Source organism: Coturnix japonica, chromosome 16 (genome assembly GCF_054131305.1).
Source record: "Coturnix japonica strain WE chromosome 16, WE-NBRP24, whole genome shotgun sequence".
NCBI classification, from domain to species: Eukaryota; Metazoa; Chordata; class Aves; order Galliformes; family Phasianidae; genus Coturnix; species Coturnix japonica.
The window spans coordinates 15,731,769-15,757,297 of NC_140678.1; the positions used below are offsets into that span (position 1 = coordinate 15,731,769).

The following is a 25,529-nucleotide window of genomic DNA, read 5'->3' on the forward strand; positions in this document are numbered from 1 at the left end:
TTGACTGGGTCAGAGTCTGTCTCGTTGCCTTCCCCAGCTCCATCTGCTGCTTCTGCTGCTCTCTTTTCCCTCTTGCGTGCTCTGTGAGAATGAGTTTCAGAAAGCACTACTCACTGACAGGAAATAAGGGGAAACTTGAAAGACTTTGCAACCTAAGTCCTGGCAGTGTACTGCCAGTGGCTGATTTGGCCGTCCAGGATCCTGGCACCACAAATGCTTCATGGCCAAATGCAGCAATAAGGTGTTCTGGGGAAAGGACAACTCACAGGTAGTCTTTGAGCACCCATATCACAACACCAACGGCCAGCACCAGCGCAGGCAGCAGCATCGCTGAGACCGTCACCGGAATGCGGCGCTTCCGCACAGATGTGTGAGCAGCAGCCTCTGTGCTTTTGCCTGTGTTCATCCCTGGAAGAAATGAGACAATGTCCCACGTTACCTTCAGCTGCGCTACAGATAATCTCTCAGTGTGCTTCATGGACCCAAGAGGTCATTTTGTCAGTGGGTGCCTCCGTCTCTGGTGCCGAAGCACCGGAGGACAAGAAGGATTGCTTCCACCTCTCGTTGGGTATGGAGAGGCTGCACAGGCACTACCCGTGTCCTCCTCTGGGCCGAGAGCTGGGGCTGTACTCTGGGGTCTGGGCTTGATCCGTGGGGAGAGCTACAGAGCAGAATCCCTCACACTTTTCCCGGCATGCGTGTCCTGAGCTCTCCTGTGGGACGTCCCCCAGGCTGAAGGTCAGGCTTCAGCCAGCACAGGGCACAGCCAGAGCCAGCCCAGGGGAGAAACACTCCTGCTTCTTTTACATGTGCTCTATGCTCACACGCTCAGGTCTGGCTGCTGACCTGGTGTGCAAGAGCTGGCAGCAAGAGCCTGCAAGAATGCAGTGACTCTGGTTCGTGACACCGTATGATCATGGGACAGAAATTACCTGGCATGCCAGTTGGTGCTGCCTGTATTCCTCTGTCCGGGACGGGCAGTGTGGGATATCCGCCTTCCTGCAGTGCATCCGGGACCGGCAGTGTGGGATATCCACCTTCCTGGAGTGCATCCCGCTCACTTTGTTGGTCCGTTCCTTTAGAAAGAAAGCAGGGTAGTAGGATTGGGATGTCACGTGCCCTCATCAAAAACTGAGCTTCTCCAATCCCGAGCTCAGGTAAAGTCCAGGCCCCCCCCCAAGTACACTGTGAACCCCTCTGTTACCCAAGGGCATTTGGGCCCTCCCAGCTATTGGACAATGCTGACTCCCTCACACCTCTTGAGAAATCAGCTCCTGTGCAAGGCCCTCACATTCTGTGCTGTCACCAGCCCGTCACAGCCAGGTAGCTGCAGGCTGAAATCCAAGCTCTAACACACAGTCCAAGCCCTCAGAATTAGCATCTCCACCTCATTTCCAGCATTAGCAAAGGCAGCCAACCCTGCTCGGGATGCTCCTCCTGCCTTGAACTTGCTCAGCTGCACGGAGGGCTTTGGATGAACAGAAGCACAGCGCTTGCCACTTTGCCACTTGCTGCCATCTAGGTGCCAATGACTGCACAAAGCAGCTCTGACAAGTAATGGTTGTGCTGGGGGAGCAGCTGCCTCTGGGTCTTGGCTGGATGCAGACCATCTGGCAGCAGACCAGCTCTGGTGCTTGACAGCACCTGCAAGGTGATACATGGAACACGGCTGCAGCACGGCTCTGACCCATCCCTTCCTGCTGTGCAGGCTACAGCCTGCCCACACCTGTATATCACACCTCAGCTTCCCAGGTCCCACAGTGAACAGACTGAAGTATACCCACCACGCTCTGCCTTCTCCATTTCCTTCAGCAGTCGCTTCAGGAGACGGGATGAGCCCTGAGAGTATTTTCCTCGTTTGGATTCATCCTCTTCTCTTTCCGGACCTTAACAGAACGTATGAAGTTAAATATCATGTGCATGAAGATCTGAAGATCAGCGGCGAGTCAGCCAAGTCAGTGAAGACAGAGTACTCACTGCTGGGATTCCAGCTGGGCTCCAGCACAGGAGGAAACCGATGACCGGGCAAGGCCCACACTGGGGACACTTCTGCAACCAAAGACCCATGAAAAGTTTTAGTCACACACTACAGCATCAACTGAGTAGCAGAGCATACAGGGGAGGGCCTGCAGACACAAGTGTGATCAGACACAGGTGAGGAGAGCTTCCGGCACATGTGGGGGCCTCCTTTTCCCTGAGTGACCTGTAGGGTCTGGCGGTGGTTGGGGAATGCCACAGCCCAAATACAAAGGTCTGGGCTCCCTCAGCTGCAGAGGGGCAGCGGTAACCTTCCCACTGAAACGTGGCAGCTCTCCGAGAGAAAAAATACTCATGGGCTCATCTGTGCAAACCCTTCCGAGCACAAACAGGCTTGGAAGACCTGGAGAGGATCTCCAGTAAAATTGCACCCAGGTAAACCATGAGAGCATGAACGTTTCAGCCTCCAAGGAAACAGACACTCACAACTCACCCCTGGGTTGTCCCCCAGGCACAGGCATGAAGTCTGGATCCAAAGGAGCATCCGGAAAGGGAGCACGAAGCTCATCATCTAGAATCAAGAACAGATGAGATAAGTTCCCACTATATGCACTATATGGTGTGATCTCCTTCTCCCTCAGTAACTGGATGTGAAGAATAACTCAGGTCATGATTTCCAAAGTTGCAGGGTGGACGGGATGACCCGTAGGCTGGCACCTGGCAGCGTATGCAGTGCTCTCTCCGGGCCACGTGCCACATCTCTCACAGATTACGTGGAAGAAGATGCAGCCCCCCAGGGCTTTCTTACTGGGAGGCCTCTGATGGACAGCAAGGTCACACTGAGGCACTGGAGGAAAGCACACCTGTCTCTTCCCCTGGGCTGTGGACAGGGGCTCTGGCTTGGAAACTGGGGAGTGCCATGAGCCTGAAGCAGAAATGCTCATGCACGCCCAGCAAGCCTCTTCTGAACTCTCCCCGGGCATCTCCCAGGACGAAGGCTGTGCTGCAGCCAGCAATTAGCAGAGCTACAGCCTGGCATGGCTGGAGCCAGCCCTGGGGAGCAGCGCAGCCACGGGCTCTTGCCCGGCTCCTGCAGTGCTGCCCATCACCCCCTACCCAGCAACACCCCCATGGAAGGCAGGCCCCAGGCAAGTGTACTACAGGGCCGTGGGGACACAGCCTGACTTCTTGCTCCCAGCGCTGCTCAGTTTGGGTCCCATCTCTACCCACTCACCTGCTCCCCGTGCTCGCCACGGAGCAGCACAGCTCTCCTGGAAACTCATGGCCACCAATAGGAGGAAGAGGACAAGGCGGGCAGGGTCCATGGCCACCCCCACACTTGCACCACGCTTCCAACACCACTGCTGCAGCCACAGTGAGTGTTGCACTGAGCCAAGCCTGCGGCCAGGCCTCGTGAGCTCATGACGCAGCTCAGCACAGTCATAGGATGGGGCATTGTGACCTCACATCTCTGTGATTCCGGGTGGTGGCTCCCCGCAGGCTGCTGCTCTTGTGATGCACTGCACCAGGGCTGTGTGGGGCTGGTGCTTACATCATAGAAATGCAGAATCATAGAATGGCTTGGCTTGCAAGGGACAGTGAAGAACTCAGAATCCCAGCCCCACTGCCTCGGGCAGAGATGCCACCCACAGAGTCTTGCTGCCCAGAGCTCCATCCAGCCTGGCCTTGAACACCTCCAGGGATGGAGCATCCACAACTTTGCTTGGCAAACTTTTGCAGAGCTTCAACAACCCCAAGAAGGCATTATTTCCAGCCTGGTGCAACACCTCAGGCCACAGGGGTAGTGACGCAATATGCACAGGTTATCCACGCATGTGAAATGTGCTGCAATTAAGCAAGCCAAGCGGATAAATCCTCTCCAGTGTGGAGGATGATGGCTGAAATACAAACACGGAGAAGCTGACCTTCCCACAGACCCGCCAAGTCAAGTGTCACGTGCTTACATTTTTGTTGATAGATCTGCAGTTTCATCTTTTTTTTGATGGCTAAGGAAATCCCCTTTCCTGCACCAAGTGTATTTCCCACGTGTAACGTGCTTCCAAGTCTGATTTTAGTAGCAGATATTGAAGGCTTGCTAGTTGGCACTTCCTATACTAAGTCCCAGTAAACTCGCCCACTGCTGGCAACTGGATGCTTGGTGGCGAGAGAACCATCACCTATAGGATCCCACCTGGGTTTCCAGAAACTGTTGCACCTTTGGATACATGGCGATAAATACTGTGTCCATACAACACCCTCATTGAATCAGAGCCTGCCACCTTCCCTACAACCAGGCAAAGGGCGCAAAGGAAGCTGAACTGCTGAACCAGGCACCAATGGAGCTTATGTGTTTGCATCAAAAGACAAAATACCAAGCAGAGAGCATGGTAATCAGATGTTGTTTCTGAAGCAGAATTAAGATTAAAAAAATTGATTTCACAGTCTGACATCAACCCTCCTCCACCCCTCCCATTCCCCCCCCAACGCACCCCTCCCTTCCTTCCCTCTTTGTTTAACATCATATCAATACTACAATTGCTGGCCTGGGATTATTATCACCTCTTTCAGGTTCCTGGACAGGAGAGGTGCACCCCACTGATTTCAGCGGTCCTGCCTGGGTGGTGAGGTGACTTCACAGAATCACAGAATCACAGAATCACAGAATCACAGAATCACAGAATCACAGAATCACAGAATCACAGAATCACAGAATCACAGAATCACAGAATTGTAGGGGTTGGAAGGGACCTCTAGAGATCATCGAGTCCAACCCCCCTGCCAAAGCAGGCTCACTACACCATGTTGCACAGCTTGGCGTCCAGGCGGGTCTTGAATAGCTCCAGAGAAGGAGACTCCACCACCTCCCTGGGCAGCCTGTTCCAGTGCTCCGTCACCCTCACCGTAAAGAAGTTCTTGCACACATTAATGCGGAACTTCCTATGCTGAAGTTTCAGCCCGTTACTCCTAGTCCTGTCCCCACGCACTACTGAAAAGAGACCAGATTCACCACTATGGCTCCCACACTTCAGTTATTTATAAACCTGGATCCAGTCCCCTGTCAGCCTTCTTTTTTCAAGGCTAAACAGACCCAGTTCCCTCAGTCTCTCCTCATAGGGGAGATGCTCCAGGCCCTTCACCATCTTTGTGACCCTCCGCTGGACTCTTTCCAAGAGATCCCTGTCTTTTTTGTACTGGGGAGCCATGAACTGGACACAATATTCCAGATGAGGCCTCACCAGGGCAGAGTAGAGGGGGAGGATCACCTCCTTCGACCTGCTGGACACGCTCTTTTTAATGCACCCCAGGATGCCATTGGCTTTTTTGGCTACAAGGGCACACTGCTGGCTCATGGTCAATCTGTCGTCCACCAGGACGCCCAGGTCCCTCTCAGCAGAGCTCCTCTCCAGCATCTCTTCCCCCAGCCTGCACCGGTGCATGCAATTATTTCTCCCTAGGTGCAAGACTCTACACTTGCTTTTGTTAAACCTCATCTGGTTTCTTACTGCCCGGCTCTCCAGCCTGTCCAGGTCTCGCTGAATGGCAGCACAGCCTTCAGGTGTATCAGCCAATCCTCCCAACTTCGTGTCATCAGCAAACTTGCTGAGGGTGGTCACTATCCCCTCATCAAGGTCATTGATGAAGCCGTTGAACAAGACTGGAGCCAGTACAAACCCCTCGGGGATGCCGCTAGTTACAGGCCTCCAGCCAGACACCCTACCACCAAGGACAACTCTCTGCGCTCTGCCAGTCAGCCCATTCTCGACCCACTTCACTGTTTGCTCATCTATCCCATATTTCCTCAGCTTTGTTATAAGGATGTCATGGGGAACAGTATCAAAAGCCTTACTGAAATCAAGGTAGACTACATCTACTGCTCTCCCCCCGTCTACCCAGCTAGTGACATCTTCATAAAAAGCCACCAGGTTGGTCGAGCACGACCTCCCCTTGGTGAACCCATGCTGGGTACTCCTGATAACCTCCTTATCACCCAGTATTAAACCCAATACTACCCAATAGTAAAGTCTTACAGGAAAGCGAGACCTGCAGCATCAAGAGAACCCAAACTACTCACAGCCTAATCATAAAGAACGTCACTAAGAACGATGATGGAGCAGAAGTGAAATTTGCAGCCATCCCCTGCCATCATGGCAGTGAATCTCAGTTTGGCCCCAGTGCACACCCGTCACTCACAACAACCAAAAATGGCCTTACTGGGAATGGCAACCACTGTCACCAAACCGGACCAATGCATTTCTTTCAGAAATACAAGGTCTGGTATCCTAACAGTTTTATGATCTTGTATCTTTCCCAGTTTTTATTTAAAAAAACAACTAAATAAATTGTATTACTCATATAAACCATATATAATGTTGTATATGATGATTTGTTCCCCCTCTGCCCCATCAACATAAACTACCTGTAACTACCCTTTGCTTTGGTTTCTATGAGGCCCTCTTTCCCTTTCAGTAGCAAAGTGCTCCCTTTACATTTATTATGGGGTCCTTTCGGCTCTTCATTGTGGCCCATGATAATTCATCTTCACACAGTGCAAACCAGATATGCCATAAGGTTGAACAGTTCTGTTGCACTAGAAAGCAAAGCACTGGCTTGCAACCACCATGTTCACCCATCTGCAGGGCTTACACCAAGACACCCATCATCTCTCCTCCCTACTTTGACGACTTGCCACTGCTGTGAGGTACAACGACATTTAATTGCAAATGATAAACAAACATACTGAAAAGATCTCTCAGGCTGCTTAGGCTGACCCCTGCTTTGTGATGCAACTCCATCCAGTCAGATCCACCACCGTGACTTTGACGGCTAGGAACAGAACAGCCTAAGACTGTCAAAAAGAAAACGATTCAGACACCCAGGTGCCACAGCTTTTCAGCACTTTACTCCCAGAACACTGAGACTCCAAACCCTCAGATGGATAACACCGAACTGGGTGCCAGCACTCTATGTAAAATGGCCTGCGTGGAGTTAGTTATTCTCAGCACCATCAGACCATCAGACTCAACTCCTCCAATAGGAACCCTTCCCTGGTGCCCATCTCTCCCCTATGCCCAGAGCCCCCATGTTGGGTGCCAGCTCTCCGCCTGCTGTTGCCCTGTTGGGGCTGCTGCTGCAAGCAGGGCAGTGTGGGGCTGCCAGGGAGGTGGACTTGGTACGGCCAGAGCAGAGGCTGCCACAGGAGCCTGATAAGACTGAACGTGCACGAGTCTACGGGGAACCACAGACAACAGGCATCCCAGGGTCCCTTCCAACCCAAGTCAGTCGGCAGCTCCCAGCAATTCCAGTGTTTTGTTCAATGCCACATCTCATAAGCCAAAGCGTCAGCAAGGATGGAAGCAGCACGTTTGGTAACGGACATTAAGCTGGATGACAACATGTGACCCCCAGCTACAACACAAATGATCAGATTCGACTTCAAGCACACTTTTTGGTTTCTACAACACTTCCCCTGTGCAACCAAACGAGGCCAGGTGGCCGAAGCTCCCACCAGAGGCAGGCTGCAGTGTGATTGGTTTGCCAGGCCTCAACTTTTCTAATCTGCTGCAGACAGGAATTAAATACAGCTGCTCTTGAATTAAATACACACACTGAAATGGCACAGTGAAGCACCATGCTGAAGACAGAGCGGGTTTGGTGTGCACATGGTTTTGTGCAGCAGCACACGGACAATTCAGTGACAGTAATTCCCACCATCGCTGTAAACAGCTTCCCTTTTGCATTGCAACCCACAGCCACACAGCCCAGCCCATCCTGCAGCCATCCCCTGCCATCATGGCAGTGACTCTGCCCCAACAAGCGGCTCATTACTGCCTGTAAGGCTCACCTGCCCATATGCTTACAAGCAAATCTCACACCTCTTGGTTCTGGATTCTAAATCAACCAGCACTTAAAAGGAGCCTAACAGGAGGGAGAGCAACATTTACCACTGTCAGGACAAGTGGAAAGAGTTTTAAGCAAAACAAGGGACAATCAGGTTCCACACAAAGGGAAATTTCTTTACTCAGAGGGCGGTGAGGCCCTGGCACTGCTGCCCAGAGAAGTGTGGGTGCCCCAACCCCAAAGGCTTCCAAGGCCAAGTTGGATGGAGCTCGTGATGCCTGAGCAGCTGCACGGAAACCCTGGCCATGGCAAAGGGCTGGAAGTGAGTGGGCTTTAAGGTCCTTTCCAACCTAAGCCATGACATGAGCCCAAGAATACAGAGAGATGCAGTTGTGCTTAGAATTGTTACCAGGAAAGTCTGTTGGGATTGGAAATATTAAAGCCTCAAGCTGTTAATACGTAGCAATTCACAAGATCAGGCCATGGGAGTGAAACATGAGTTTGTGACATGAGGCCGGATCCTGACCAAGGGAAACGAAGCTCAGAGACAGGGCTGCAAGCTGAGCGACCACACTCAGATGGCAGTATGGGATGTTTACATGCTAGCAGTGCCATCAGCAAGTGCAGGCGTTAGGGTGACAATTGTAACTGTGCCATGAAACAACTTCACCTGCACCTGGAAAATGACTCAGGGCAACATGCAGACAATGAAAAGCAGAGGCACCTGTTTCTCCTCATAACTCTACACCTCTGCTGCTCTGCCTGAATGTGGGAGAATTGCAGCCACCCTGCAGGATCATTGCAGGGGACAAAAGTGGGTCCAGTCCCATAGAAGAGCCCCAAGGATGCTCTGGGTGATGGAACACAGCGTACCCTCACAGGGCAACGCAGGATCCCAAATTGGGAGCAGCGGCTGATGCAGCAGAAGGCCGTGCAGCCAGAAACAGCTTGAGGGAAATCTCAAGATTGCACCAAGGGAAAGGGCAAAGTTCCTCCCTTGTGGAGGACCTAAATGAGGCACCAGGGAATGTGGGGAGTGACCAGCTGGAAAGCAACCCTGTAGAAAAGCCCCGGGGAAGCAATGTTGGCAAGGGACACGGAGACAAACAGAGGCTACCAAAGTACATTGGCCAGAAAAGGGAGAGGACAGAAAATATTCAACCCACATCCCACCAACAAACAAGACAGGGGGACTGATGGCTAACAAATGACATGCAGGAGGCAGAGGTGTAATATTAAAGAGCAAAGCCCTGAGTAGGATCACACAATCCATAAGAACATGCTATAAACATGAGGCTGATGTTCACAACTCTCCATCCAAGTCATATTAAACATCACCCAAAAAGGGAAGAGAGAAGGCTGGGATGTGAGGGATAGTACAGGAGGGTGCAGAGGAGGGGTGGGATGAGAGATTAAGGAGACGAGAGAAACCAAGAAGCTGGGCTGCGCTTTCCTAACCAAGACAGGGATCCCTTCTTGGTAAGCACTGCCCCTTCACTTCCTGCTGAAAAACACCCAGGATAGCATTTGCTTTGCTAGCACTGCTACCAAATACCAGCACAGTCACAGCCACAGCACTGAGCAACAGCATCCACAAATCTGTTACATTTCTAGCTTCAATAGATCATTTATTCTCACTGTTAGTGAAAATGTCCCAGTTAAAGCCCTAGGGTGGACTCTGGCTGGAAAACGCCACAAATATCAACGCCACAACCACCGGACAGCAAACCTCCACCTATCTGTGCAGTCTGTGATGGCAGCGCAGGGTCACAGTGGCCCCGTGACCTCACAGTGGGCCGGGTACCTACCCATAGACAGTGGGCCCAGCCCGCATTGAGTCTTGCTGGCGACTCTCGAGGTGTGAACGTCTCCTGTGGGAGCACGAGACACTGAGACCTTGCCAGTGCGAGAGACATCAGAGTCCTGCGAGAGGACTGCGAGTCACTGAGGATCCCATTGGAGGATCCCCAGAGCTCAGAGCTTCTGCCGGTGGCACACGAGCTGTCTGCCACAGGTAGGACGCCTGACAGGCGCTGAGGCCCAGAGGCTGCCGACTGCTCTGCAAGAGGCAGCTTCATCCAAATCCATCCTTGGAGCCACACAGCGCCAGGGCAGCCGCAGCCATGAGCCGGGAGGCGGCTTCCAACCGGAGGAGGAGGGAGACGTGGACATGGCCAGTGGAGGCCCACGAGGAGCCGTGCCCCATCTGCCTGGGCCCCATGGAGGACGCCGTCCGCGCTCTGCCCTGCAGGCACATCTTCTGCAGGGAGTGCATCCAGCACTGGACGGCCAACACGCCCAACTGCCCCCTGTGCCGGGGGTTAATCACCGGCATGCTGCACCTCAGCTGGCGCCCCTCAGGTCGCCCCCCGACCCGCCGGCCCCGGGGAAGGCTGCAGCGCACCAGGGAGCGGCGGCAGACGAGATCAAGATCTGCCCATCGCTCCCGCAGCGTCCCAGCACGGCGCACACAGCGCAGCCCCTCCAGGCCCCCCCGCCCGCTGGTGCGCAGCAACTCCTGGCACGGGGACCCCAACCAGCGCAGCTGCTTCGAGGAGCCACCCCGCGAAGAAGAGGACGGGGAATGGCTGAGGCGGGTGGCCCAGGAGCGGCGGATGGCCGCCGGAGACCACGCGCGGCGCCACGACGGGCCCCAGGTGTGAGCGGGCGGCCCAACCTCAGCCGGGAACAGCAACACCCAGAGCTCAGAGCTGCAGCTGAGAGCTGGAAGAACAGAACATCATCACCACGACCATAGGGCTGAGATGGCCCTCCTGCGACACACGGTGCACGGGGAGCGGGACACTGTCAAGAAATTAGAGTGCACCTGAAATGGGACATAAAGCTCCCCTCGATTTTTGCCACCAGAATCTAAAAAAAAAAATCGCCATCTCTTGCATTAATCCCATCCCTGCTGTTGATGCAACACCTGGAAGATGTATATAGCAAGTGCCACCCTACACATGCTATGGACTGAGCAAATCTTCCTGGATTTTATTGGCAACAAGAAATCCTACAGCTCTACCAACTTCTCATGCTGCATTCAGTGACAGTCATTCCCACCGTCACTGTAAGCAGCTTCCCTTTCCTATCCCAACCCGCAAACAAACAACCCACCCCATCCTGCAGCCATCCCCTGCCATCATGGCAGTGAATCTCAGTTTGGCCCCAGTGCACACCCGTCACTCACAACAACCAAACATGGCCTTACTGAGAATGGCAGCCACTGTCACCAAACCAGACAGATGCATTTGTTTCAGAAAAACAAGGTCTGGTATCCCAACAGTTTTATGGCCTTGTATCTTTCCCAATTGTTTTTTGTTTTTTTTTTTTTTTCTTTAAATATATACTAAATAAATTATATTACTTATATAAACCATATATAATGTTGTACATGTTGATGTGTTCCCCCTCAACATAAACTACCTGTAACTACCCTTTGCTTTGGTTTCTATGAGGCCCCCTTTCCCTTTCAGTAGCAAAGTGCTCCCTTTTCATTTATTATGGGGTCCTTTCTGCTCTTCAATGTGGCCCAAGACAATTCATCTTCACACAGTGCAGACCAGATAAGCCACAAGGTTGAACAGCTCGGTTGCATTAGAAAGCAAAGCACTGGCTTGCAACCACCATGTTCACCCATCTGCAGGGCTCACACCAAGACACCCATCATCTCTCCTTCCTACTTTGTTCCACTGGGCACAGACTATTGGCTGCCCATCCTTCTGCTTTTCGCTCCAAGTCCTTACAGAGTCAGCTTCAACTTTAATTGCAACCAGTCAAAAGTAGCCACGAGTGGTACAAGAAGGAACCACAAGAAGTCCTACGGCTGGGACGAGCACATCTGCAGCTCGGGGCCTGTGTGAGCCCTGAATGCAGAGCCCTACATCTTTGCAAAGCCTCTGCCAGGAGCTGAGGGCAACAGCAGTGACTTGCAGATACAGGTGTGAGGGTGATCTTACCCGTCAGTAACAGCTTAGGTTAAGACTCTCTCATGCTGATTTACGTTTGACAGAGTAGTGATAAATAAGAAGCATGTAAATTTATCTGTTTGCTGCAAGTAGAAGGCATTTACACTTTTACTGATTATTAGAAATAGGTAAGATGTGCTGAGGAGGGCATTGCTCCCTACCCTGTGAACGTACTGCCATGCCTCCAAATACCTGTGCTGACAGCATGTATAGCTTATCCTGCAGTCCATGGAGATAAAGGTAGCATCTGCTGTAACACAACACCTGACCCTTTTAGGGGGCAGGTTTGCTTTCTAACACACTGCAAGGAGTTCCACCAGCAATTGTGCTACACAACTCCTTACATTTTGGAGCCACTGATGTTTTTAAAGAAGTCAGGTTGCAGTTTCACAACTCCTCTTGCAGACCTTTCCATGGCACCATCGCAGCCACACACAGACCATTTTCCACCGCCCGGCTGATGCGGTGTTGGATTCCCTTCTGCCTACAGCCTCATAACAGAGAGGGCAAGTAGGGAAGATGACTTCAAGGAGAAGGAACTGCTGAAACTGTCACTGAGATCCCCATAAATATTCCCCATGGACCTCATTACACATTTGAGCAAACATTACCTTCACTCACACAGCTAAATTTCCTGTTTGCTTGGCTGATCAATTCCTCATCAAATTTTAATGCGGGGTTCAGGCCGTCTGCGGCGTTTTAATTAGGCCTAAGATTGCACAGCGTTGGAGGCAAGCTCAGAGCCACCCAAACCCCCTCTGCCTGTGTATTCAGGGGGAGGGGAAAGGGGACAGGAGGAAATGAAGAGGCCAAGAACTAATTAACTCCTGTTACTAGGCTAAGTCTGCTCTCTAGTGGTCACATCGCTCAAAACACAGTGCATGAAAAGGTTATGCAAAAGAAAACGTATCCAAAAGTAATCGAACTCCTCTCCATCGAATAGAGGGAAAAGGAAAAAAGCAAAATCTATCGTGGTTATTGCAAATAGGAACATTTACTTCCCCTGCAAAGTCTTATCTTTCCCCCCACTCCAGAATTCATACTCCTATAGGCACAAGAGCAACATGAGATTGTGACCATGTTCAAGGAAACTCTTCTTTCTATATGGTTGGAAACTGTTCCTGATGCTCAGAGCACTCTATACGTCCAGCTATCCATAACCATGAGCAGCTGCCTTCTGTCCCTTCGATCCAGAACAAACGGACTGTGGCACCTCCAGCCTCAGGTTTGAGGAGTTTGCCAGTAGCATCCAGCCAAATTCCTTCCAAGTCCACCAGAATGATTAAGTTGTTAAAATCTCTATCTATTCATTGAAAGAAAATGGGCTGGAAAGAAGTGAAAACAAATCAAACACCTTATTTTCCTTTGCAGTTTGGGAGTGGTTGTTTAAAGCATTACTCTGCAGGGTGCAAAAGCATCATATGTATTTAAAACAGCTGTTTATTTCACAGAGACTCTACTCAACTTGGATTTTCTTAAAATCACAGTTTCTTTGAGAAGACATTAATAATATCAGCATCTGCAAGAGCACCAATTCACTGCTGAGTGGCATTGCAGCACGTATAGCAGTTGGTGCCTTAAGGAATGCAGTACTGTGTGCAGAACAGATCCCAAAAGTCACCAGGCAAGCATATTTTCAGGCACAAAATCTGATTCTTAACTGTATCTCTCTCTTAATAGATGTCAAGATGGCTGTCTTAAATCTGACAGACACGAGATCTAAATTTCTTCACAGCAAAGACCAAAATCAATAGTTAACCTGAGTGTAACCTCTCTGCTTGAAACCCATGTGCACTTAATTTAGGAATTACAAATTAATTAGTATGAATTATTATAATACAAATGATCAAAACACCATTTAGCATGAAGAACAAGCATAGCACAGGGCTTAAAAAAACAGCACAGCTTGTCAGTGAAGTATCACAAGGCTTGAACCATCCAATGCTTTTTTCCTGCACCAGGAGCTACGTCATATTGTAGGTCTGCAAAAACCAACAGTGCAGGATCTTACTCCAGAATGCTGAGGGGTCTGAGCAAGGACAGACTTGCATCCTACATTTAGCATGAAATCACATCAGTTTAGAAGAATACTAACCGTGATCCGAAATTGTAGTAATTAAAGGAATAATGTCCAAATTTAATTATTGGGCCCCTCACACAAGTAAATGGAATTATCTTCAATGGTGTTCCAGTTACACTGCATAGCTGCAGCATTCATTGACTGGCACTGAGAGCAAATATCTGTGTACTTGTAAACGTGGCAGCATCTACTGCAGCTTTTTGGGGAATAAATTAGTGGGAGGAAGAAGTAACTTCCTTGGCTTTGCAGAATAGTATTGCCTTGGTGCAGAGCTTGTACCCTTTGAGCATCTTGGACAGGATCCCTGTGCTGCAGAAGGGCAATATTAGCTGCCCAAAGAGTCAGAATGATAGAGAAATCAGCAGCTCTTCTCAGCTCATAGGCTGGGCAATGGGGAAGAGGTTTGGTCTCACACACAAGGTCTTCAGGAGGGCTGTGGCAAAGCTGGGAGTGGGCTTCCTGTTGGCAAATCACAGTGCAAGCGTTAATTGCAAAACTGTCTATTTTAGGATTGTACACAGATTTTATTTGACAAGCCAAATTCTGACAGTTCACTTTTCATCAGCAGAGTTCCTGCTCTAAATTACCAAGTGCCAATGGCACTCAAGGTAAAGCAGTGCGATAGTAACCACAGATTGTTTGAAGGTCCTGCCTCACAACGTCTATTGAAAATTGAGCATATAGGGCAAGGAGAAAAGAAAAAGCTGCATCCGTAGGAATCATTTTGAGCTGACACAATGCACTGTTGTGGCTTTTTCCCTTCACAGCTTGCGTGCAGCAGTTCAGCTCGTTCTGTTTTCCCTACCAGCTTCTGTATGAACAGTGCCCCTGTCAGCAGGAAGTTACAAAGAAATGAATGAAGACTGATGATTAACGAAGAAAGAGGGTGAATATTAATCATGGAGTCAACATTTGATGGGAGCACTGATGGAATGGTGGTCCCACTGGAAGTTGTTAGGAGTTGATTTTTATGCCCCTGGGCAGTAGCTTTAAACCACGACTCATGATGGAAGAGAGGTAGCTCATAATGTTTTAAACAGGCCATGGTGGAAAACATACCTTCTCCCTCCCCTCCCCAGCTCCTCTCTTTTGTTGTGCTACACTGAGAACAGAGTTCCACCGTGCATCCTACATTTGCCCAGAGCACCCAAACTGTACAGATCAAACCCTTAAGCAGGCTCAAACAGGGACAGGACATTTCCATTTTTCCTTGCTGTTCTACCAGAAGTCTACAAAGTCGTCTGTGACAACACACTTCTATAGCGAAATAACTGAAGTATGAATTTTGGTTGTTTGCAACCTGATTCAAACCTCTTTGAAGGCAATAGGAGTCACAGCTCCACTACAGAGCAAAGCTCTCCTAACCTTGGCTGGAATTTCCTGTACCACACAAATTAATGAGCGTACTTGCAATCAATACTGCGTATGAAGTGCACAGCTGATACTCTCTTTCTTTGATATTATACAAAATCATTCATTATACCAGACCATTCATTTTTCTGATGAAAAAAAACAACTTGCAGATGCTGCCTTCAGGCAAGCTTCATCCACTTCCCAGACCCAACCACTGATCCAAAATGGAGATATCAAATACTGTTTGGATACTGCAGATTTACTGCACGCATCAACTTTAATTGGACAGTCAGAAAAGACTTGCAAAGTCACTCGAGTATGGCTGCAGCCCAAAACTGAAGTTAATGTGAGTTGGACGCACACCAGCATGCAGCTCTTCTAACAGTCCCATCATACAAAATAAGCTGTTACATGTGTTTTACAATTTCTCCTGCAAGTGTTTCAGGGGGTGTTTTGGAGGGGTGGAGAAACAGCAAGGAAGGAAGAGCCGATATCAAATGCTGTAATTCTGTTGAAGCTAACAGGATACTGATGTGTCACTACGACAGTTTTCCAATGTTTCTGTGGTCCTCATTAATCTGATCAGCACTCAGAAGGATGCAGAAATCACTGCACATGGGCTCTTCCATGAACCCTGCTCTACAACTTAATCTGTGCCATAGGATGTTGTGTCCTCATTTGGCCATGCAACAGCAAGTGTGTTATTTGTCCAGAGAAAGTTCTGGATTTCAAAACACAGGCAGCTTTCCTATTGCCTTTCCTATTTCCTACTTGGAGCACAATGTCAGGCAGATGACAATAGAAACCTGATAGGGTTTGCATGCATTTTTCTGGAGATTTAGGCTGCGATCTCTTGCCATTCAGCAACTATTCATCTCCCAGAATGAAGTGACTGTTCACAGGATGGTTACAGTTCCACTTATGTGTCCTACAGGAAGAAGGACAAAGCCAGAAGTGTCCCTTTAATTTCAGCAACAGTAAAGACAGAAGGGAGCCACAGCACAACTACTCACAAAGAGTCTGAGATTCAACAGAGAAAGTCTTACAAGTGCACTGAGGCCATAAAGAGCTGAACAGTAGAAATCATTTAATCCTCAGTGCTGCATTTTATCCACAACATTGGCCCTTCAACAGCCCAGAACCCTTCAGGTGCATTTCCAGAGCTGATTACTGCTGTTCCAAGCAAGTAATCTGCAGACACGCAGGTGATTTGCTGGGAAGCTGTCTGCTGCTGCTGCTCTCAGACCCTGCTCCCTTTTTTGCCTTTCAGTTTCCAGAGCATCCTCTGTGCACTAAAAAACGCTTCGTGCTTCTCCTCTTGCTTTCACAGCAGCTGCTTACAGAAAGCCAGCAGTACAAGAGGCAGCAGACACAGAGGCAGCCTTTATTCTAATACTCTTGCAAGACTGGGTGCTACCTTGCAAAGGGTACAATGCATCGCAGCTCCCCTACATAAATAACTTTTTAATGCACCTGTCATTTCAGATGTCACACCAGAGACAAGGTCAGGCTCGGAGAGAAATCAGCCTGCTCCATCCTTGACCCGTCATTCATCATGGCATTTGTCCACAGCCAAGCAGCCCAGCTGGTTAACAGGGAAAAAAACCTTATCTGAGCTCTAAAAGGGTCCCATTTCTGATAGGAAGAACTTATTAATAATACTCTCTGGAAAGCAGCGGGAGTTCTGATGGACAGCTTTGCAGGGACATTTTTCAATAGAGAAGCTTAAAATCCTATATCTATGCACCAGATCAGCAGGCTGGAGGAGATGAGAGGTTAATTTCGCAGACAGCAAATGGTGACTGTTTGTAAGTTATTAGAGAGGGAAATATGCCTTCAGTGTTATGGGGATATACGAGCCATGCCTTCACCTTTCCCCATGTATCATGCTGCGTGTCATCATAGGCACGTTAGCACGTTGTGCAGGTCCCCTCAAATCACCGGGCAATAATTAGCATTGCCAACTGCTGGTTCTTACCTCTTTTACAGGACCCAGCTCAGTTCTTAAAACACGCACCCCCTGAATTCACATTAACTTCAGGAAAAGATTCCTGGGTCCTGTGGAGTTAAGAATAAAAAGTATAAAAGCTTTAAAAATGGCAGCTTTATTCCTAATGCAGATAACTGCAGGCTTACGACAGCCTCAGAGGCTTCTGGCATTGGTGCGAGGGTTTGTGATTTGGGGGTGTGTGAGAGCAAGGAGAGAATGAGAAAAGGGAAAAGAGAAAGCAGGGGTAGATTCACAGTAGCTTAAAGAGCACTGACTGTGTGCTCGACAGCTCACTGACCTCGTTGGAGCGCCGAATGCAGGGCACAGGAGCCACATGGATTGGGTACGGACTCAGGCTGACCTCTGAAATCTGCACTCACAGCATTTTATGAGCTGATTGTTGTTAGACCCACAGACTAAGGCAGTTCATGAGCTCAAGAACACAGAAGCAAGTTCCCACGGCCTAAAGTTTCCAAATTGCATAGTAAAGGCTCATGTATGAGCAATTAAGCCATCGCAGCTCTAGAGTTTTCCACTTAGTTCAGCTTTATTTTGTTGCAAGCTGAATTAAACTGCTATATTACATTAGCAGATGTACCCCTAAGGAGCACTGCAGACCCTACCTACGGCTCAAAGAACAACACTGGGCTGGTTGGTGTCTGCTCTATCTGCCTTCTATCAGCTCTAGCATGGCTTCTGATATAGATATAGAAACTGTATTTTGAGATACAGCACGACCATCTTTACTTAATGTCTACTTAATCTCTACCATGTCTACTTAAGACACTTGGTATGGGGATGTCACCTGAACTGGTGTTGCTCATATGCCTTCTGTTCTCCTTACTTAAACAAATTCTCACCTTGCCAATGCAGTGCAGTTATTCAGACTACGGCTGGGATTTTCAGATCCCAAACTCCTCATGGATGGCGCTGGCTGTACATACAGTCTCCTTTGAAACCCAGGGCCATGCACAAATCACTTTCAGCAGAGCCACCCTCGCCCTCCAGCTCTTGCTATCCCCAATCTTTCCCCATTCCTCAGCTCAGCTCCCATCATCGCTCTCCCTGTGCCGACTCAGCGTCTCCCTTAGAACTCATTTGTTTGCTCCGAAATGCTTTGCTTCCTCTGCTTTGTTTCCCTGGACCTATCATTTTTATTTTATTTTATTTTATTTTATTTTATTTTATTTTATTTTATTTTATTTTATTTTATTTTATTTTATTTTATTTTATTTTATTTGCCTCCTTTCTCCCTCCACAGGGTGACAGCTATTTTATCACCTACAAGAAGAAATGCTGAGCCTGTTGTGCAGGCAAAACATTTGCAAAGGGGCAGGGGGTACACAGAAAGCAGTAGGAAATTGATAAGGGTTGTAAAGTAGCTTTATAAAAATGCTGACAAGCCTGCTCAGGGCACAGAGCACCTGCACCTCTGCCCCCGGCAGCGCTTCCTTCAGATGCTCCTATTGTTTTCATTACTATTTGTGACTTGATCATTAATAAATTACTATTACTTTTTTTTTTTTTTTTTTTTTTTTTTTTTTCCTGTTGGCTCCAGCCACCAAGGGAGCCAGCAGGTGCACCACTTTTACAATTAGCCCTCTGTAATGCATGGTTGGCAAGAAAAGTTGTCCGCAAGCTGCAGACTTTACCAACTGCTCGATGGCAGCAACTAGAGGACAGTGTGCAGCAAAGCACCTTCATGTGGCAGCTCACACAGCCAGAGGGGTTCAGTCTCAAACTTGGGGTCCTGCTTGTGAAGGTGAGTGGTAGAGGCAGGGGAAGAATGTACACAGGCCATCTATGGGGTAATGAGATCACAGTAAGTCTTACTGAAACCATTATTTCCATCATCTAAGATACGTTCCTGGTTAGAGGCAGCAGTGCAACTCATTAAACAGGAATCTGACTGATTAAACTGTTTTGGTTTGAGGAGGGGAAGTTTAGCAGTGAAATCAGAAAGTTGCTTCTCTCCATCTGCAGATTGTGCTCACTCACAGGCAGGGCTCTGGCTTTTCAAGATCAGTGCTGTTCTCTGCGTTTGTGTTGGTAAAATTATGGTTGTAACAAATTCCCTTTGTGATAGAATATCATTCCCTCAAATACCACCATCACTGCATTGTCCTGTCCAGCAGCACCTAAGTGGCACAGGCTGGGTGTTGTTTCAGTTCAGCCACATCAGGGATTATCAGCACAAGGAGTGTGCAGAGCTGTTGTGTAGTTTTTCCCCAAAAAAAGACAGTGCAAAGCAGAAAGCATAAACCACTTGGTGATACCTATACAAGGCAAATGAAAAGTGAAAAATCCATTGCAAAGTAAATGACCACAGACCTCAGATCAGGCACGTAGCCAGCAATCCAGGGAAGCTGTGTATCTTTGTCTCTGAGACAGTTTTCTTCCAGTCCCAATGAACTCAGGTGTTTCACGTAGTTCTGATGGGAAAGCATGTTCCTCTCTTGGAGGAAGTCAGCTGGAACATGAAACAAAGAAAGAGAAAAGAAAAAACATATATATTTAAGATGACATGCTGCTGAAAATCACCAGACTCAGAGCTTGCATTGAGCAGAGCAGGTTCCATTGATGCTGCTCTTCTGCCTTTGATAGCCGCTGTACAGGGTGCTCCAGAGAAGAACAAAGCAGGAACCCTGTGACAATCTGCCCCTTTTACTGCTGCAGGCACAGATCCAATCTGGGGACTGATTCATGCTTTGAATCATAAGATTAGAAGTCTTCTCCAGTATTTCCTTCCATAGAAGGAAATCGAACATCTCATAAGTGGCTTCCAAACAAGCATCCAGATTCCTTGCATCCTGCTAATGTGAACTGGACGTTAAACCAGCAGCCAAACAAAAAGACTGATTTGCTTTTCTCACACTACTTAATACCAGAATCAAAATGCATAAAATCAAAAACATTTCATAAGAACGTCTTCATTTGCAGACTCAAGTCACTATGAATTGATCATAACAAATACAGGAGACATTGAAAGCTCCTCTCCTGTGGCTCTCAAGGTCCAAACCTCTAATCTTGGTCACTGCATTTTCAGGCCACTGCAACCCAACAGGCACTTCTAAAAGAGCAGAAAAAATCCTAACAGGAGAATGCTGTCATGTCAGTAGCTTTTCTAGTGAGTGTAATGAATGCAGACAACACAAGAGTACTTTGATAGAGGAATCCCATCTGTGTCTAACCAGTAAATCCATGCTGCGCAGTTTGCGTTCAGTGCAACCTGTTTCCTTCCTGAGAAAACAGAACACCAGGAGACTTTGAGGTAGAGAATTTAAGGCAGAACCAGTTGGTACAGCCTCATTCAGGATAAATATGAAAGCTCAAGGCAGATTCTCTTGCCCCTACTGTAATATATGCTATAAGTTGAGATCTACATGTATATCCAATCGCATTTGTGAAGGTAGGGAGGGGAAAAAAATCACCGTGTAGTTAGACACAATTAAATGAGTTACATAAAGGGCACATCTTTAAAAAAAAAAAGTCTGAAAACTTTGAAACTGAAGTGGAATGGAATAGCAGCATGAAATGTCAGAGCTGAGTTAAATCCCAGCTTCAGAATCAGTCCTCGATCCAGCCAGAATAGGTCACCCAGCCTTCATCCTGCCAAATTTACACTGTTTGTTGAAGTATGCAACTCAAAAAGTTAGAACCAAAAGCTGTCCCTCTCCACTGCAGCTCAAACACACCATTCTCCCTTCTGAAAAACTGCCAGCGTTTTCTGTTTTCTCTTGTTCCCTTCCAGATTTATTCTTGCCATGCCCAGCTGTGAGCAGGGCAGTGAGCAGGGGGTCGGGGCTGTGCAGGCTTCATGGGGCAGCCCGGGCACTAGCTCCTGTATGCCTTGTGCAGACCCCATACCATGAAGCTATTAGAATTCCTCCTGCAAGCAGCATGAGTCCCTTAGCTCCTTCCTTTCACTTGACCTGAACTATAGGTTCTGCTGGTTGTGAGCTCAATCACTGTCCTCCCCAGGTCTGCTATTAAACCTTGGCTCTAAGAAACCAAGAAATTAATCTCTGGTGCCCGACTTTTCGCAGCCCAGCGTGCTCTACAGCAGCTATGCACAACCTCTGATCCCCAACTGCACGGCCTCATCCATAAACAAAGGTACCTTGTGGAGTCTGGTGAACCCAGCTGATCCCTCACTAATATCTCCTGGAGCAAGCAGAGCACAAAGCCTTTCAGCTTGGAAGTTTTGCATTCTCTTACTCTTGGATTAAGAAATAAAACAAATTAAACGAGACCCTCACATCCCTACGGTCTTCATTTTCTAGAGCACACCCATTGCAACGGGTGAAAAGCATTGCTTTTGCCAGTTACCAGACAGAGTGTTAGTGGGTGAGACAATGCCATGCATCCCTCTGCACTGCAGACCCAGCGTGGCACTGGGGCAGCACAGTGAGGAACAAAGCCACTGTGCATTTGTTAATCTGTCATTCACACTGACAGCTGTGGGTACACGCTGAGAGCCACGGGCAGGGGACAGCCACCAAACCACAGCCAGCAGCACTATCAGAGCAGAGCTGAAGCACCGGCACCTCAGGCCTGTCTGCAGTAATTTTCTTTTGCTGATAGTTACAAGGATCGCTGCAATATAAATTCCGCATGGAGTGCTGAGAAAGGAACGAGGCCCCGCTGCACCAAGCGCGGTGTTAGATAGGAAGAGATGACCATGTAAATAAATGGGGCACAAAGGAAGTATTTTTTCCCAATTTTACAGGTGAGGAACCATGGCTAAAAGCCATAAATCAGTTTTATTGAGGAGATACAGGGTATTTACAGGAGAAATAAGAACTGAGCCTCAAATCCTTATCCACTGCTCAGTCCCATTTTGTTCCTTTTCTGCTTTGAGGGCCAACAAAGCCCACCAGAACCAACCTTGTGTCTGCCCATACAGGATGAAAACTACCTGTGCTCCTCCAAACTACCCACCATTTGCATGGGCAGTTCACCTGCAATAAGCACTAACCCTGAGCACTGATGCAGGCTGCTTTGGCACAGCAAACTACTCACTGCGTGATCAACGCAGGCGAATATTTACTACCCCTTTATCTTTTTTTCCTAAGTGCAAACAATAGAAGAGCTCCCTCCATTCTGCAACGCTCTCTTCTCCATATAAGCCATTCAGCATTCACCAATGCAATATTTTGTCATTTCAATAATCACCAGTTTATCTTTCCCCATTTTCATGGTTTCTCTGGAGACCTCTCCCCTCTCACCAGGCATTAAAGCACAAGCGGTAGATTTGGCATTTGCCACAAGTAAGGAAACAAAAGCCTTCACGATGGGAGAGAAAGAAAGCATTGGGAACCCTGCTGGGACAGCTCCACTCCCATGTGCTTCTTTCCCCTCCAAGTTTCTGCCTCCCCTCTTGCTCTGAACCAACTGCTTATATGGCAGTGCTCTGACCCGAGGGTGCAGCGGCAGAAACAATAACCCAAGTTATACTTCTTTTCAAGTCAAACATCAATTGTGCTTACAAGGCAAAAATCAGCAGTCCCTTTTCCTTCTGCCTTTATACTCAGAAATTCCAGACAGAGAACTCACTGCCTTCCCTCGTCACCCCTGTACTGCACAGCGGTGCTTCTCACAGTGGGGCTGCAGGTCTCCAGCAAAGACTGAATTCCAGCTATGAGATGCCAGCCTCAAAGGGCAGTTGCAAACCCAGAAGGGAAAAGAGACATGAGATCACCAGCAGAACTACTTGTGCAGTGCTGTGGTTTCACCATCTAAAGAGCAGCCCCTCAGTAAACTCATTCCTTTTGAGGTCTTTGTCCTACGAGTCTCCCTCCTTGTAGCTCCCAGCCAAAAGCGCATGGAGCCATGACTGTCTCCATTGCAGAACCACTGTCCGCAATATTCCCACTCAATAATCTTTGTCGCAGACTTGAGACTATTTTTGGAAGCTTTAAAAATATCTAAGGGGCACCTTTTCTTTTTATTCAGACACAGCATCTTCTTATGTTTAATAGAGATTTGAAGAAGAAGAAAAAAAAAATCTGCTTAGCATCAACATGCCTTTCTATTAAAAATAAAACAGCTGAGTAAGCAAGATGACTTGGACAGGAGAAAATTCTATTTATAGAAATGTTTACTATGGTTATCACAGGGCGATAGGGATGACTGTTAACCACAGGCTCTGCTGACAAGTGGTGATGAACCAGTCACAGGAGGAGGCCACACAACAGAGAAGGAATCAACAGCTTCCTAGGTCACACATAGATAGGGACATTGGTGTGTGTCCTGGAGCACGATAAGGATGAGCCCTGAAGGAACCCAAGGAGGTTGTGGCAATCAAGGCCAGGCTGGATGTGGCTCTGGGCAGCCTGGTCTGGTGCTTGGCGACCCTACACATAGCAGGGGGGTTAAAACTAGATGAGCATTTTGGGCCTTTTCAACCCCAGCCCATTCTGGGATTCTGTGAACACACTCAGAATCACCACATGCTCTTCTCCAAATTCAGAAAGCTCAGGAGCTGCAAGAAGGAGTATGAATTCCTGAATAATACTGCCTCTCTCTTGTATTTTAAGCAGCCAACTAACAGAAAACTATTTGTGCTGCTTTACCTGCAGGTATGGCTATGGCAGGGAAGGACAACTGAGGAGCTCTGCAAGGAACTCACTTTCTTGGGAGCATCCACTGTTCCTGTGCAGCAGACTAAGCCTTCTCCATTCTGCATCCAAACTTAGGGATGTTGGAGGAGAACTGAGTCAGATCAGTTGGATTCTCTTCCAGGCCCTGCCACCAGCTCACTATGTGACCTTGCACAAGTCACTTCATCTGTTTGTGCTGAAAGCGTCTCATCTGCAAAACTATATTTACCTTTGTTAGAAAATGCACTCATTTATAGACATAGAACGATGAACATGAGCCAAATACTGCTGCCATCTTGCTCCTCCTGGCTCTCCATCTTTTTTTGACTGCATCATTAGGTGGTTTTCCCACCCTTAATAATCAGGGCTGCTTTTAATGGCCTGAGTGTTTTTTCTCCAGGTGTTTTTTTTTATGGCATCTATATAAGACAATCCAAGGAAACTACAGAATCATCTCTCCAAATTTCTCATAATGTCATTCTGCCAAAAACAACAGAAATATTTGCAAGCAGGTTGGATTCAGAGCCTTCCAGAAAGATCCCCGTGTCTCACCTGCACCACCACGTCCCTCCTCTGCTGCTCAGGAGTTCTTACACGCAGCCACATTGCTCTCCATGGAGTTCTTGAAATGGTCCTCCTATATTTCTCTGAAAAATGACCATTCCCTTAAAATACGGCACCTCCTCTCATGGCACACTGCGATGTGACTCAACAGCACCAGAGTCGCAACTCATATTTCCACAGGGTGCCAGCATCTCAGCATCAAAGTGCTGCTGGCTCTGGACTATCATCTGCGCTGTAATTAAACTGAATCCACTACTTGGCTTGGCTTTATCCCTGAACAATACCAGCGTTTGAGTAATACATTCTCGGGGCACTAATACATCACCTGGGCGATCCCTGTCCATGATGTATTGGCGCAATACATCAGAGTGCACTCCCACTATAAGGATCTATGGGCATCATACATCAAGGTGAGGCTGAGTAGTGATGTATGGCTCAGAAGATGGTACCGTGCAGCAGTGGACCAGGCCAGGACGAAGAGGATAAAGGTTGGCATGGCCGTTAGCCGATTTCCCTGTGTTATAATGCTGGCACTGACCCAGCGTCTAACTTTAGCCCCTTATTTATTTATCCCAAAGCAACCTACCATTGGAAGCGCCTATCCTCGGATGCATCATTCTCACAGAGGTCTCAGGGGACTGCTGGTACACAATTAGCAGGAGTGTATTCTCAGCTTGATGTGGGGGGTTTTTAGCCCATTAACACTAATGGCAGCTGCAGCACCAGAGCTCCGTATATCACAGAAGACACGGACACATGCACACGCTTAGCTCTGTGCAAATCTCACCCATTCAAGAGGCACCTGAAGATTATTGGGAATAAAATAACCACAGAAAATTGATGGAAGCAACCACTTCATTGTTTTCCAATAATTACTTTCAAATATATAAAAATTAAACATATAAAATGTAGAAACACAAACCCACCCCAGCACACGGAGGCAAAGCCTTGGCCAGCCTGTAGGACATGAGGGGCATTGCAGAGCTCATAGCAAAGCATTGCTGGAATGCCTGAAGGCATTATCAGCTGGGGGAATGCTGCTTTAACCCACTGAGGCAGGAAGGAGGCAAAGAAGCATTTGCTGACAAAGTCCTTCCCTTCACCCCTCATTTTACAAACAGCAAAATAAAATTAAATTATAGAGCAATATAAGCCTC

At 48.2% G+C, this 25,529-nt stretch overlaps 2 long non-coding RNA genes across 3 annotated transcripts; both read right to left on the reverse strand.

Annotated features, from left to right (window-relative positions):
• Positions 1–959: 959 nt before the first annotated feature.
• LOC146758293 (uncharacterized) lies at positions 960–2,053 on the reverse strand. Its single transcript, XR_014934911.1, has 3 exons — positions 1,978–2,053; positions 1,785–1,886; positions 960–1,076 (listed from the first exon to the last, which is right to left on the reverse strand). It is a non-coding gene; the product is annotated as an uncharacterized LOC146758293 (long non-coding RNA).
• An 11,471-nt stretch (positions 2,054–13,524) lies between these two features.
• On the reverse strand, positions 13,525–19,684 carry LOC146758294 (uncharacterized). Of its 2 annotated transcripts, none has more exons than XR_014934912.1 (3): positions 19,538–19,684; positions 17,195–17,274; positions 13,525–14,322 (listed from the first exon to the last, which is right to left on the reverse strand). It is a non-coding gene; the product is annotated as an uncharacterized LOC146758294 (long non-coding RNA). The 2 variants fall into 2 exon arrangements; XR_014934913.1 differs by lacking the exon at positions 13,525–14,322 and adding an exon at positions 15,725–16,144.
• Positions 19,685–25,529: the final 5,845 nt, after the last annotated feature.